The sequence below is a fragment of the Pelophylax lessonae genome (assembly GCF_965119305.1).
Source record: "Pelophylax lessonae genome assembly, chromosome: 5".
NCBI classification, from domain to species: Eukaryota; Metazoa; Chordata; class Amphibia; order Anura; family Ranidae; genus Pelophylax; species Pelophylax lessonae.
The window spans coordinates 129,311,439-129,328,030 of record NC_138772.1 but is presented as its reverse complement, the minus strand read 5'-3'; the positions used below and the strand labels follow the sequence as shown (position 1 = coordinate 129,328,030).

Below are 16,592 nucleotides of genomic sequence, written 5' to 3'. Positions count from 1 at the left end.
GCTTGTACAACCGCTTTAAACTCTGTACAGATAGGGTGATCTTCATAGGCAGATATCTCACAGATAAACATAACACACCTACTTATTCTCCAACCTGTAAGGACACAGCACAGTGTGTATCTTGTGACTCATCTACACATACAGTACATGTTCAACGCTCTTTCCTTTCTCACAATTGCAACTGTAGTTTGGAAATTTGGAAAATTCCTGTGTGCAATAATGAGAGATGCTGGAAGCATAAGGGTCCTTTCACACAGGGTGGACTCCTTCTGCAATCCACTTTCTGCAGGGGATCTGTCTGCTGATCCCCACTGAGTGAGCAGATTACAGGTCTGTGTTCACTTCGCTTATGCAGAGCGGACACAGACACAGCCTGCTTTCCTCTATGGATGGCCGAATGGTAACGGACCACCTATCCATTTCCCCCGGACTGCCATCCGATCTGCTGGGTGGAAGAGAAATGGATCCTCATCCATCTGTTTTTAGTAGGACGGATCTGATGTAGGCAGGTGCAAACGGACATCTGCAGCTCCATAGAGGAGAATGGAGGTTCCGATCGGAACGTTTGTGTGAAAGGGGCTTTAATTATCACTTCCAAGTGAAGCCCTGGACAAAGGCCATATCCTTACCTATTTATAACAGGTGATGGAATAGGGATGAAATATGGTGTGAATCAGGCCATGCATAGGCACCCCTTAGCCTCTTATATATAACCTCATGGTAAACTAGAATGTGCATTTCCTTAAACATCAGATCAGAACAAAAGGAAAAGTGTTTTGTTCATTTAATTATCTCATTAGGTTAATAATTGTGTTCTGCTGCCCCCAAAGCCTTTCTTTGACAATTTGGCCATCCCAAAATTATGTTCAACCAGATGGCTTACAAACAGCTGCTGCTAGTCTTTTACTTTATTGCACATACCTTTCTGCCAGCAGGTGGCACTGGTACTTCTTAAAAGTTTGACAGAAGCCACTAAAAATCTCTTATTTCTTTTTTTTTTTTTGGCACTTATTAGTCTTTTTATTGACTGGGCCACTTTTAATCAGCTCAGAGTACAATATGCAATCAGGCAAAACACAGACTTTTTTTTTTTATAAATCTTCCACTGCATGGGTAGAATTTTGTTTGAAAAAATTTGATTTTGGAGCGTTCTATCAATTAATGTGGTTTTTGTTATAAAATTCTGTTCATTGCAAAATCAAATGTTAAAGAAAACAACTTTTTAAAGTACCTTTAAACAACATTTATCAAAAAAAAAAAAAAAAAAAAAAAGCATTTGTGAAGTCTTTGCTGGCATTATTGAATGTACTTACAAGATTTTTCATACAATGTATGGCCAACCTAACTTAGCAAGTTTGTAACAGATGTATGGCTGCATGTTGAAAATACTTTTTATAGCATGCGCTATAAGAGAATATGAAAACAATGCCAAATGTGTGTACAATCATAATCATGTGTACATATTAGGGATCGACCAATTATCGGCAACACTGATATGCACTTTCCCCAATATATCGGAATCGGCCCCTGAGGTTACCGATATTGCCGATATTTAGGGAAAGTGCATGTACCAGAGTGATGCCTGCAGCTAGAGGGATCACCCCGGTACCAGTGTCCATAGCCGACGGTTGGCTGACTTGTAATGACAACCGATGCGGCTGAGAAGCCGCTTGGCTGTCATTACAAGGAGCGGGAGGGGACGTTCCCCCCTCCCGCCGCCTTCTGCGGCTCACCCGGGTCTCCCTTACCACCGGAAGACCCGGGCATCCTACCTCCACCGCCGAAGAGAAGACCCGATCAAAGCCGCGCATTTGGCTCTGATCGGATCTCCAGGTAAAAAACCCGGAAGTGATGTCATGATATCACTTCCAGGTGCTCGGCGCCGAATTAAAAAAACTGACAGCATTCAAAACAGCCAAACATGGTGTTTTGAATACTTTTCAGTGCCGAGGAGGGGTTGGGGTCTTTTAGACCCCCAGATCCCTCCACAAGGAGTACTTTTGGAAAAAAAGATTTTCTTTTTACATGTCCGAAAATATCGGCCAGAATCAGCCGATACCAATATCCGATGACCAAAATATCGGTATCGTTATCAGCATTAAAAAAACGATATTGGTCGATCACTAGTACATATAATACATAAGATACAAGAAAGATTTTTTATAAAAGTCCATGTGATACAGTAAGAAAAGTCCTCTATTTAGTGTTCATATCAAAATCATAACTCCAGAATAGATGTCCACCACCAATGCATTTAGGAATCCGTGCATCAAACCACCACCTTAATGGTAAAAATGCAGGCTTACTAGCTAAGAATGCTGCTAACTAAAGAGAAGTTACAAAAAGCCCAAGACTAGAAGACTGTTTCAAGATCATCATATGTCTGCTGGCACTCTCCCAAGGTAACAGGAATCCTTATAATGATCCTCCAAATGTCACCGCCCCGGACCCCGGAAGATGTCACGTATTCCTGTTATGGTGTCAACCCAAAATTTGTGATTTTCTTTCATTTTCACTTTCGATGATAAAAGTAAGTTAGTTAAAGCCAGAAGTGATTTTTTTTTATCACTACTATTCCTTTATACTGGCTTTTGAAGTTTACAAATCCAGCTGTAGCACTGCCCCCTTGAGGGCTGCTGAATTCTTCACCTTTTTGGGTCCCTCTGGGTTACCTTTAGCAACTGCATGCACAAACTTAACACTTTGCTTTCAGGCTCAGTCAATGATCAGTCTAGGGATTGTGGTTGTTTTTGTTGTTTTATTTTAAATAGGGATGGGAGAAGGGATAGAGTGGGATACTCCAGACTTGAACTATTCACAGTTGATGAGGACTCCTATCTGAAGAAGCAGTAAAGCTGCAGAGTCACCTTGCCACTAGATGAATTTAAGGTAGTCTCTGTCATGAAACTTGATTGAGCAACTATCTTCAGGGTACTTGCCTAGCACCCCCTTTTACTCCACCAGCTGACACCCGTCCTCTGACTACTCTACTCAGGGGTGGCCCCCTCACATGTCAGGCCCTCAGACATGATCCCCTGTACTCACCAGGGGTGGCCCCCTCACATGTCAGGCCCTCAGACATGATCCCCTGTACTCACAATACTGTTTTTCCAGGTTCTCCAGTGTCTCAACCCCTCTAGTCAGCTCTCCTGGACCTCAGGGTTCAGCTCCTTCCTTCTGGTTCACCAGGCCAACTGCCTGTGTCCACATGCCACCACTGCAGAGAAGGAGACAGCCTTCACCCTCCCTCTGGGACTCTGCTCCACATGGCTCCTGGCTTTTTTACCACACCCCACAATGCACCAAGACAGCCATCAGTGCCAATCACTGGGGTTGTATCAAAGCCTGTGAGTGTGTACCCATTGGTCTGGTTTCCTCAACTGTCCAATATGCCTCCCTATTGGACCAGTGTGAAACACTCTCCTAGACCAGATGAATCACACACTGAGCACCATGAGCAGACCTAACTCACAGATCCTGCTCTCTGTTAAGCAGAAAGCAATATAGAATTTGCCAGCTGCTCCTCTGATAGGCAGACAGAGCCAAAACTATATTCTCTCTCTTGCACCTACCTAGGAGGGTGCTACACAGAAATTTAGAAGCGGGATAAAGGGTTAAAGAGAAAAAAGGGGATTAAAGAAGGTGTGTGTGTGTAGAAACCAGCCGGCCCTTAGTCTGCTATACTTACCCACCAGTCTGCTGACAAACCAAATAAACCTGTCTAACATAATAGGTTAAAAACAGGGGTTTAGTTAACACACATTTGCAAACGCATGTATAAGCTGCAGGCCACTCCAAGGCACCCTGTGTATTCTGCAGTCCTAACTCTACCTAACACTACTCAAACTGAGCTGGATAAAGGGTTTAGCACTAAAAGATAAAAAGTGCATTTTATATACAACTATATATATATATCAGACCTGAATGAGGTACAAATGAGGAGGAAAGAGGGACTTTGTTTCAAATCAGGGACAGACCCTCCAAATCAGGGACAGTTGGGAACTATGAAACAGGACAAATATAGAGGGGAAATATCTCTAATAGGGGCACAAACAACAATGAAAACTGACCGGGGGGGGGGGGGGACAGGAGGTAGTTACCCTCTATTCAGCAACTTTGGCCTTGCTTCTTTTTACACTTTTTAGAAAGGGAGGAGTTAACCTGGCCTCCCTTGTTAAAGTGGTTGTAAACCCACTTTGTTGACATTTACCTATAGGTAAGCCTATATTAAGGCTTACCTATAGGTGCTATAAATATCTCCTAAACATGCACCGTTTAGGAGATATTTACTGTGCATGCAAGATATTTTGGCGCATGCTCTCTGACACCCGTTCCCTTCCTTCAGAGCCCAGTGCCGTGAACGGCGGCTCCCGCACGCATGCGTGGGAGTGATGTAATCGCGCCTCCGGCCAATCAGATGGCCGGAGGACGCGAACAAGGGAGCAGGGCGGCCGGACATGTCTGCATACTAGCTCATTATGTCTTTGTCTTTACAGGTTTTTTTTTCTCCTTTTTTTTTTAGGGTTTACTTCCTCTTTAACAAGCATTTGTCTTGATTTATCAAATGCGAGTATCTCACCAAAAATGACATTTTTGTTTTCGGGTTTGCCCAAAATCTGACTTGTATCTTAGTGCAGACTTCTAGGAAAATAAATACACCAATTACACAAGCAGAAAATTACATATCTGGGGGGCCTTCTGTACACCATCTGTGCACAGAACACCTCCAGGTTGCCATAATGCATTGCATTTTACAGAAAATACAGAGCTGCAGATTAAAAAAGAAAGGTTATTATTAATAAAATTCAATTACAATATCTCAGATAGCAAGGATAACTTGCCATAAATTTGTGGCAGTGTTGAATTGTTAGTGCACTAGTAGTGCAGCGGCTCTCCAGGGTCTCTTCCTCCTCACTGGCTGAGACAGCAGCAGGACCCTTCAGCCCACGCTACTATCAATCACAGCCAGTGATCCAATCAGAGTATGCACACACAGAGCAGCGGCTCAGAAGTGAGCCTGCTGGGGTGCTCCCATAGCAAGCTGCTTGCCATAGGGGCAATCAGCACAACGGAGGGGCCAGGAGCACCAGCGAGGGTCCCAAGAAGAGGAGGATCGGGGCTGCTCTGTGAAAAAACATTGCACAGAGAAGGTAAGAATAACATGTCTAAAAAGAATTAGGAAAAGGAAAGATGGGGTTTGAGGGCCCTAATGAGATGATCAAAATATACTGCAACACACCATGTTAATTAAAAACACATGTTTAATGAGTTTCCATACACATAAAAAGGCATGTATCAACATGCTCTTTGGACCTACATACATATAACATGTAACATAACAAAAGAATATATAAGAACACAAAATGGATAACCAAGTGGTGGGTCTCAACAAAGGAAGATGGAATTGGTCGATGTGCAGCCAACGCGTTTCGCTTGGTTTTGCTTCTTCAGGCCTTAAGAGACCAAAGAACCAGCTAGTGTTCCACTAAGTGCAGGACCATAGGGCGGATGGAGTTTTCATCGGCAGGCTAGTAGTGTAGCAAATACCAGTGATATATCGATTAGCAGTGATGGCACAATGATGTATGCGTATCCATTACACAGTATATATATAAATAGAGCATTGGGGTGCCTGTGCGACCATATATGATACACATCATATCAATGTACATGTATGGTACCCCAATATCCTGTTAATATTGGCTTTAATTGAACCATCTACTGCTTTGGTAAGAAGATGTATTTCGCCCTTGTCATGGGGTCTGCATGATAAACAGGCAGGTGATTATTTAACCACTTACCGCCCGCCCGCCGTCATATGATGGCGGGACGGTGCGGCTATTATCCTGGGCGGACGTCATATGACGTGACCCAGGAAATGCAGGGCAGGCGCGCGATCGCGGGCGCGCCGCCGTGCACTGCCGGTGTCGGCATGTCTCCGGGACACAGCTGGTCAACGGTAGGGGGGAAACAGCCAATAGGCATGGCTGTTTCCCACGTGATCGGCTGTGTTCCAATGACACAGCCGATCACAATGGAGGCGCCCAGGAGATGACCGTGCATGCGCGATCGGGAGCGCGCAGCGCGGTCATGTCAGTGGCACTGTGTTCCGTAGGAACACAGCTGTCACCGGCAGTAGTAAACAGTCACTGACAGTGACTGTTTACTATGTGATCGGCTGTGAATCCATTCACAGCCGATCACAAAATGTAAACAAAGAGCAGTAACTCACTGTTACTAGCTCTTCTCTCCTCATACAGTTTCCAGTGTGAGGAGAGCAGAGCTAGAAATAGTGAGTTACTGCTCTGTGTACCTGTAAAAAGTAAAAATCACACCAATAAAGGTCCCCACACAGTCCTCAGCCCCCCCCCAATGTCACCTGTCACCCAACAGTCACCTCATCAGTGCCCAGAAATTGACACCCATAACGTTCACATGTGAGCGCAGCGATCGCGGGCAGAATCACCGCGATTCTGCCCGCAATCCGGAAATCATTGCAAATTGCGGGACGCCTGTGCGTTGCCCGTTTTTTGCAATAGCACCCCAAACGGTGTGCGATGTTGCCGCCATTTCCGCCTGCCGAATCGCGGTAACATCGCGCAAACATCGCATGATGCCCAAAAAAGGTACAAGAGTTTCTTTGGGGCGTCATGCGTTGTTTGCGCGATGTTACCGTGATTCGGCAGGCGGAAATCGCAGCAACATCGCACAGCGTTTGGGCTGCTATTGCAAAAAACGGGCAACGCACAGGCGTCCCGCAATTTGCAATGATTTCTGGATCACGGGCAGAATCACAGTGATTCTGCCCGCAATCGCTACGCTCACATGTGAACGTAGCCTAAAGTTCACCGGTCACCAGAGACTGCCATCAGTACCGCCGTGCACCATCGCCCGTCACCTGTCACCCATCAGTGACCATCGCCCGTCACCTGTCACCCCATCAATCACCGTCACCTGTCACCCCATCAGTCATCGTCACCTGTCACCCCATCAGTCATCGTCATCTGTCACCCTATCAATCATCGTCACTTGACACCCCATCAGTGATCGTCACTTGTCACCCCATCAATCATCGTCACATGTCACCCCGTCAGTGATTGTCATCTGTCACCCCATCAATCATCGTCACTTGTCACCTCATCAATCATCATCACCTGTCATCCTATCAGTCATCTTCACCTGTCACCCATCAGTCATCGTCACCTGTCACCCCATCAGTCATCGTCACCTGTTTGCCATATACATGCAATCACTTACTGACCGCCTAACGACTATATGCGTCGGCCATTAAAAGCTAAATACTGGGGTTATGGCAGCAGATAGCCCCCATAACCCCGTTTTTTTTTGTAACGGCGGGCGGTCGGCTTTCAGATAAGGGTGGTCCCAGTGGCAGATTCGCCGCGGAATTACCCTTACGGTGCAGGGGAAGAGGTGCCCCCCCCCTCCTGCCGCGTCCCAGACGTTTTCCAAGCTTACCGAACCCGCCAGCAGCGGGGAAAACTATCCGGTCCCGGATCCTCAGAGACAGGAAGTCGAGTGAGGGCAAGATGGCCCTCACTCAACTCTATGGTCTTGGAGGACCGGAGCTACGTCAAAAGACGTTGCCTAGCAACCGGTTTAAAGGGCCGCTTTTTTTTTTTCCTCTTTCAACAATTTTTTTTTTTTTTTTCTTTTTTAGTGTAGTTGTGAGGTGTGAGGTCTTTTTGACCCCAGATCTCACAATAAAGAGGACCTGTCATGCCTATTTCTATTACAAGGGATGTTTACATTCCTTGTAATAGGAAAAAAAAATAATAAATAAAATAAATAGGAAAAAAAAAAAAATTAAAGCGCCCTGTCCCCGTTAGCTTGCGCGCAGAAGCAAACGCATACGCAAGTCCCGCCCACATATGTAAACGGTGTTCAAACCATACATGTGAGGTATCGCCGCGATTGTTAGAGCGAGAGCAATAATTTGAGCCCTAGACCTCCTCTGTAACTCTAAGCTAGTAACCTGCAGAAATTTTTAAAATGTTGCCTATGGGGATTTTTAAGTACCAATGTTTGGCGCCATTCTGTGAGCATGCGCAATTTTGAAGCATGACATGTTGGGTATCTAATTACTCGGCGTAACATTATCTTTCACATTATGGAAAAAAATTGTGCTAAATTTACTGTTTTCTTATTTTTTAGTTCAAAAAAGTGAATTTTTTTCAAAAAAAATCGCATTTGGAAGACTGCTGCGCAAATATGGTGTGATAAAAAATATTGCAACGATCTCCATTTTATTCTCTAGGGTCTCTGCTAAAAAAAAATATATAATGTTTGGGGGTTCCAAGTAGTTTTCTAGCAAAAAAAAAATGATTTTAGCTTGTAAACACCAAGTATCAAAAATAGGCCCAGTCTTAAAGTGGATAAATGGACAACTTTGTGTAAAGCGCTACTTGGATGTTAGGCCTATGTATGTGGCCAGGCTGTGAAAAAGTGTTACACATGTGGTATCGCCATACTCAGGAGGAATAGCAGAATGTATTTTGGGGTGCAATTTTTGCTGCTATGTACATGCTATGTGTTGGAAATATTGCATAAATGGACAGCTTTGTGTAAAAAAAAAATGTGTTTTCATTTTCTTTCCACATTTTCCAAAAACTTGTGGAAAAAAATGACATATTCAAAAGACTCATTATGCCTCAAAAATTATACGTTGGGCTGTTTGCTTTCCAAAATGGGGTCATTTTATGGGGGTTTCCATTGTCCTGGTGCTCCAGGGCCTTCAAAAGTGCGATAGGTTGTCAGGAAATTATATGTGTAATTTATGCTCCTAGAATGCCGGACGCTGCTACTTGGATGTTAGGCCTCTGTATGTGGTCAGGCTGTGAAAAAGTCTCACACATGTGGTATCGCCATACTCAGGAGGAGTAGTAGAATGTGTTTTGGGGTGTAGTTGCAAGTATACATGTGCTGTGTGAGAGAAATAACCTGTTAATACAGCAATTTGTAAAAAAAAAAAAAAAAAAAATATTCATTTTGCAAAGCATTGTGGGAAAAAATTACAACTTCAAAAAACTCACCATGCCCCTTATTAAATACCTTGGAATGTGTACTTTCCAAAAAGGGTTCATTTGGGGGGTATTTGTACTTTCCTGACTTTTTAGTGTCTCAAGAAATGAGATAGGCCTTCAGTACATCAGGTGTGATCAATTTTCAATGATTCGCACCATAGCTTGTGGACTCTATAACTTTCACAAAGACCAAATAATATACACTTACTTGGGTTATTTTTACCAAAGATAAGTAGCAGTATAAATTTTGGCCAAAATATGTGAAGAAAAATCACTAATTTGCAAAATTTTATGACAGAAACAAAGAAAACGCGTTTTTTCACGATATTTTCAGTCTTTTTTTATTTATAGCACAAAAAATAAAAAACCCAGTATTGATCAAATACCATCAAAAGAAAGCTCTATTTGTGTGAAAAAAAGGACACAATTTTTGTATGGGTACAGTGTTGCATGACTGAGTAATTCTCAGTCAAAGTGTGAGAGCGCTGAAAGCTGAAAATCGGTCTGGGCAGGAAGGGGGTGAAAGTGCACTGTAGGCAAGTGGTTAAGTGATTCTCCCAAGTAGGCATCAAGCCTCTTGATCATAGTGGGAAAGATAGAGGGCCCAGAGGGTATTACAGATATTAGCCACAAACTTCCTTTTAAAGGGACCATCTCTGTGTGCCTGTCCTATTGTTATCCTGCCGGGCACACAGGGCAGGATAACAATCATCATTTAAAATCAATTTAAGTGTTGTTTGTATCTAAACTGACCCACATAAAATAACCTGATACTGCATTTAATTGGGGAATGCAAAAAAAAATTGTGGAAATTTTATTGCAGCTGAACCGAGTGTCAGTTAGTAGCAATACTACATCATAGAAACCAATGTTTTTCTGATTCAGAAAATCTCAGCTGTGAAATATTAGGCTTCTTTCATACTGAAACAGCATGGTTTGACTGCACCACGGATGCAACGCAGCTTATGGCTTCAGAGGGGGTTAGCTGCACCCACCCATAGAATTAAATTGCGTCTTGTGGTTTTGATGTGCTTTAATAACCTCTTCCCTACAGCATGGGCCTAAATAGCCGGGAGGGTGTCCATGTACATCCTCCCCTGAATGCGCTGCCTGTGGGCACCCTGCGGTACCAGTATTGCCAACCTACCAGATTGAAATTTACTGACACGGCACCCAAAATTTACAAGTTTTTACTGGCATTTTACAAAAGTTACAAAACTACAGTTTAAAGTTCAAATTTCCATATTTAAGCTGCAAACAAGTACAATATGCAAATACCAATGTAAGTTAAAGTGAATATTAAGGTAAAAAAAAACATATTGCTGTTATTTTCGATATAATAAGGGCGGATTATTTGGCTCATCAGTTTTTGTCACCTATGTCCAACTGGAGAGATTTCCCCTTAATTTGTGTTCCATAGCTACCACAGAAAGTGGGTCACAGGTATGTAGCCAGCAAGATAGAGTTGGTCTCTGATAGCTCATCCACGTCAAGAGGCAGGTATGAGATGATTTACCACCCTTCAGTTGCTAACCCCTCCCCAATAGTGAATTCGTCCTCTTCCAGCTGGGAGATGCAAGAACACAGAGTACCTAAACAAAGTGTAGTCACATCTGGTTTTATTGCAAGTTTAGCTCATATTTAAGGCATGTTTTTTTTGAGCGGAAAAGACTGCTCCAAACTGGTTTCCAATTCATCAGTCAAATTACATATCAGACAGAACAATACATGAAAGGGCCTTTGCTTTCGCCATGCATCTGTGTCAATATAAGGTGTTCCCGAATCTGAATTTGTGTCCTGTGACAGAGTCGCCCAGTCTGCATTTAATTGTCATGTGTTAATGTAAGCAATTGTCAATTGTTTATGGTGGTGTCAGTAATCTCTTATGCAAAGTGTCTTGTAATCTAAATGCTAAATATCCAACTGTCAAGTGTTCAAATGAATGAATGGAGGGGTGGTTTAACATGTCGTCTAAATGCAAAATACAGCTGGCTAGTCTGGCTTGTTAAATCTGTAATTGCAGGGGGCCACAGTCTATCGTAGAATGAGCCCTAACAAAATGTAATATGAAATATAATTTTTGTAAGGCACGTTGATACACTCTTTCAACTCAACCTTTGACCCCCAACCTTATACATAAGGGTGGGGTCACCTAGAGTCTGTGTTTAGCACTATGTGCCCCCCCGGGTATGTTGGCTGTGTTCTTGCTGTAAGTATACATGTCCTACACATAGATATGATATTAGGGATGCATTGAGCACAACAGCACAACATAATGATACCCACAGTCACCCCCACTAAGGTCATTAGTATCCGTTGGAAAAATGCAGTTCCAGGCAACCACCCAAAAAAACAGTCCCACCAATTGCTACTGATATCTTCCTTAATTTCCTTTGCTAATTCACTTAATGTTTTGATATGACTTTGTATGGATTTTGAATGGTCACTCAAATTGAAACAACACATACCCTTGAAAGAATCACATCCCATGTTGTGCTTCAGCAACAGATAATCAATGGTCAGCCTATTTTGTAATATTGCCTGTCTAGTGCCCTGGAGATCCATTAATAATTCAGCCAGAGCACTAGATGTGTGGTTGAGCCCTTTTGCAAGAGCACAGGCGACCTTACTCAGTTGTCTGTGATTTTCTGTAGCAAGGCCTGGGACTCCAACTAGGGATATGGCCAAAGAAATATATTCCGCTTCAGAGAGCAAATGTACTGCTGAGTCACAGTTGCTTGGGAGAGTGTACCCCAAAGATCTAGGGGACCGTGAGTGGGCAATTGATTGTTTTGGGGGTAGAATTACTGAGAGCCGTGAAAGAGTGCATGGACCCCCTGTTATATTTCCTGGGATATATGTCCAACTATGAGTCCCACATGATAGTAGCCATCCCTTAGGGAGCTGGACATTCTTGACATAACTGGGTTGCATTATTGTATAAGTGCATGTCCTATTATTGGCAACTGACTTGCACAGAGGAGATTCTTAACAGGTGACGTTATATTCTAGGGTGTATGTAGGCTGGCGACTTGGTTGTGTGCACATAGGGATATAGCTTCTATTGCAGGTCATGTTGTAACATACCTCAGCGGAGGTTACATATCCTGTATCTACCTCTACCATTGTTTCTGTGAGTGAATATGAGGATCTGTCACTACGATAAGCATATAGATTTGGATGAGTGTATACATCAGTGTCTTCTATACTTGAGTCAGCCCACACCCCACTATAATAGACTTTTAAAACATTAACTGGGGTAGGAACAGCTAGCAGGCAGGTAGAGAACAAATCATTAGAATTGTAGTGATCAGAAAGGCAAAAGTCAGAAGAGTTCAGTATGTTGGTAGCAATAAACATCCATATGTTGTCCTTTGTGTCCAATAAACTTGACTTTAACTGTAAAGTGGAGACATGAATGTCTCGTGTCTCTCTCCTTTCCTGGGGTGAGGAAGGGCAAAATGAGGAGAGGTTCTCAGGGTGGTGAGCACATGTTGCCAGTAACCAGACAGTGGCTACTAGTGTTGAGCTTGCTGTAAACAGTACCAATGCTGCAAAAATGGGAAGTTTTACAGGAGTAGGGGTGTCCGTTGGCATTGTACCAATGCGTCTGTCTGGATCCAACTGGAATTCGTCTGGTGCGCGTCACAATCTCCGGTCCGTCGTCGTGGGGTCCAGGGGTGGGGCTTCCGTCTGTCTGGATCCAACTGGAATTCGTCTGGTGCGCGTCACAATCTCCGGTCCGTCGTCGTGGGGTCCAGGGGTGGGGCTTCCTTCAGTCGCGATGCGTGGATCCAAACCGGGGAGTCGTTTGTCAATACCGCTGTTCTGGTCACTGCTTGAACTGTCGCAGGAGGTCCGTAGGGCGGATCTAGTGACTTCAGCTTATGGAGGGCCTTCACTAGGACTCTGTCTCCAGGCTTGAATGGGTGGGTCGGTGCACCTGTTGGCAAAGGAAACGAGAGAGAAATATCACCATAATCACTGTTTAATTTTTCAATTAATTTTGCCACATATTCCTCTGGTATCTGCTGCAAATCTCCAGGTATGAGAATTAACGGATTCTTTGTCCATGGAGTTGGGAAGGGTCTCCCCATCAAAATTTCAAAGGGAGATAGCTTAGTTCTTGGGTCTGGAGTCATTCTGACTTCAGCAAGAATAGCAGGTAAGTACTGGTCCCACTTATGGTAGGTACCTTCAGTTGCCTTCCTCAGTTTGTCCTTCAGTGTGCGATTCATTCTTTCAACAACACCTGCACTCTGGGGGTGGTACGGTATGTGGAACTTCCAATCTATAGCTAGTTGCTCTGCTATGGACTGTGTTACATTTGCTGTGAATGGGGTCCCATTGTCAGAACTGATCCTGACTGGGCATCCCCATCTGGGAATGATTTCTTTACACAAAATCTTAGCTACAGTTTTTGCATCCTCTTTCCTAACCACAAACGCCTCAGGCCATCTGCTGAATCTATCCACGATTACCAACATGGTTTTACACCCATTTGTTGCCTTCGGCATATGTGTAAAATCAATTTGCAATTCCTGAAATGGCCCTTGTGGGGGTAGCAAGTGTTCATGGTGGCCTACTTTTTTCCCTTGAACATTGTTCCGAGCACACGTGAGGCATCTTGAAATCATACTTTATACAATTTGCATTAGATTTTCTGCACAAAACCTTTTACTGACTTCCTGCATTGTTTGCTTAAGACCTTTGTGACCTATACCATGTATTTGCAGTATAAGAATGGGGGCTGCTATTTTGGGAATTCCTACCACTCCTCCCTTTGACCACAGACCATTAGCGTCTTTGGTCAATCCTTGGGACTCCCAATAATTAATGTCTGCTGGTGTTGCAAATGTTTGGAGTTGGGACAGCATGATGTTATTTTCAGGCGTGAGCGGTACCAGTGGGTCATTTAGTAAAACTTCAGTTGCATTGTTTTGTGTGACTCGAGAAGCTGCTTTTGCATGCTTGTCTGCCAACCTGTTTCCCTGGGCAACTAGTGACATAGAAGTTGTGTGCACTTGGCACTTAATTACTGCAATGGCCTCTGGGAGTTGAATTGCTGCAAGGAGGTTTGCAATGAGATGTGCATGTGCAACTGGCTTACCAGTTGCTGTCGTGAATCCTCTATGCTGCCATATTACCCCAAAATCATGACATACTGAAAATGCAAATCTAGAGTCTGTGTACAAGTTTACTCGCTTGTTAGCCATGATTTCGCAAGCTCTGGTGAGTGCGATTAACTCGGCAGCTTGTGCTGATGAGACAGCGGCTGGCATGGCTTCAAGGACTTTATCGGGCAATTGTACCACTGCATAACCAGCATGAAATGTGTGATCATCTGGTCGGGTGCAGGAGCCATCTACAAACACATCCTCTGCATCAGGAAAGGGAACACTTTGCAGGGTGGGGCGGGGGCTGGTAGCTATGTGAATACGTTCTGCACATTCATGTTGTTCTGATATCTCATCTTGTGGCCCCTTGAATCCTAGGAGAGAGTTTAAGAACAACATTGGTGCAGTAGTTGGCGCACAGTAGTGAACCTGGAGCCCTGGGGTGGTGGTCAGGATAACATCATATCCTGCCAACCTTTGGGCAGTCATGTGTTGTATGGACAGATTTTTCAAGAGATGAAGGACAGAATGCGAAGTGTATAGTGTGGTGTGATTGAGCTTGTCAATTCCACAGCCATTGCACATGCTGCCAGGGTCCTGAGACATGGTAGCATGCCCTGTACCGTGACTGGGAGTAATTTGGATATATATGCAACAGGCCTCAACGGTCCTCCATGGACCTGGGCTAACACTGCAGCTATGGTCTTACAATTTTCACGTGCATACAAGTGAAATGTTACATTGTATTGGGGAATGCCTAGTGCAGGGGCGGACACAAGAGAGATCTTTAATATCTCAAAAGCATCAATCATTTCAGGAGACCAAACAATATTCTGGGGAGCGGTGATGACAGTGGAAGGTCTGAGGAAGGAGTCCCAGTGAGAGCAGTCTGGGATCCAAAGCCTGCAAAAATTTACCATACCTAGGAAGCTCATCAACTCCGACTTTGTCTGTGGGCGGGGCAGACTGATTATTGTGTGGATGCGGTTTGGGGCTAGTAACCGAGAACCAGGCATGAGAATCATGCCAAGGAAGGTAACACTCTTTTGACAAAATTGGATCTTTTTCTTAGAGACCTTTTGTCCCTCTGTTCCTAGAAAGCACAACAATGACAGTGTGTCATTATTGCACGCTTGTTCCGATGGACTACATACTAAAAAATCATCCACAAAAGATAGCAGTGTAGAACCATGCTGCGGATGCCAGTTTACCAGGACTTGCTGGAGAGCGGTGGAGTACACTGCAGGTGCATCAATTAGGCCCTGAGGCAATCTACACCAGGTCATTTGTCGACGTTTGAACACAAATGCCATTAGAGGCTGTGTCCTCTCATCCAACGGTATGCTGAAATAGGCGTTGGAAAGATCGACCACACTGTAACATTGTGTTGTGACTGGGATCTGGTTTATGAGTGTGGTTATGTCGGGCATCACTGGAGTGATCGGGAGAATTATGTCATTTATTGCTCTGAGATCTTGAGTGAATCTATAAGAGCCATCTGATTTTTTTACAGGATTTACTGGTGTATTGTATGGAGAGGTAGTAAACTTTAGCACTTTCTGCTTGAGAAATGCCTGGTGCTAGAGCTTCTTCCTTTGCTTTCTGAAGGGGATATTGTTTCAAGTACATGGGCGTGTGCGGTTTAACAGTTGCCTTGTACTTGTGTGCAAGGGAGATAACCAACATCAAATGAATCTTGTGCCCATGTCTCTTGCGGAATTCCTTCAAGAGAACTGGGAACAATGGCTTGCTCACAAGTAAGAGTATGTACACAGTCAGTAGAGAATCCCCCTCCCCCATTGGGCAGGAGAGATATACCTAAATCGATCATTAGATCTCTTCCCAGTAAATTTGAGGGACATGTTGACAAGATAGTGAAAGAATGGTTTGTTAAAAATTTCCTCCACTGATTGTACACCTGGATGGTCGGGGTACGTCCAGTGGGGGTCAATACTCCGTTTATTCCCACAGAAGGCTCGCCAGTATAAGTTTCGTTACCTGTCCACTGCTTGATGACTGAAACTGTTGCTCCACTATCAATTAAAAAATACTCTTTCCTATACCTCGGTGGGTGTCTATCATCTGCTAAAATCAGTTTGATCATGGGCTTTTCTTCTGCAGTGTAGGTTAAATCATACATGGCGACGGAGTTTGGGCACCTTCATTGTGGGTTAGCTGTATTCATTCCCCACTGAACGGGATACTTTACCTGTGTTTGCTGGGTCTGGGCAGGCATTGGCTGGACCTGATCTGGGGGCGGGCAGGGGCAATCTCTAACGAAATGCCCTGGTTGTCTGCATCTGAAACAGACGCGTGGACTTTGTCTAGGCCCAGTGTGCTGCTGAAAGCTGCGCTTGTCTGTGTATCTGCCCCGATTTTCATAGTGAGGGCGGGACTGGGAATAATGTATACCATGAGCTGAATACTTGGTGGT

General features: G+C 44.1%; 1 pseudogene across 1 annotated transcript; it reads right to left on the bottom strand.

Annotated features, from left to right (window-relative positions):
* Nucleotides 1-11,189: 11,189 nt before the first annotated feature.
* On the bottom strand, nt 11,190-14,764 carry LOC309556441 (annotated as a pseudogene). The gene is made up of 2 exons: nt 13,837-14,764; nt 11,190-12,574 (listed from the first exon to the last, which is right to left on the bottom strand). The product of its transcript is annotated as an uncharacterized misc_RNA (transcript).
* Between the last annotated feature and the right edge of the window lie 1,828 nt (nt 14,765-16,592).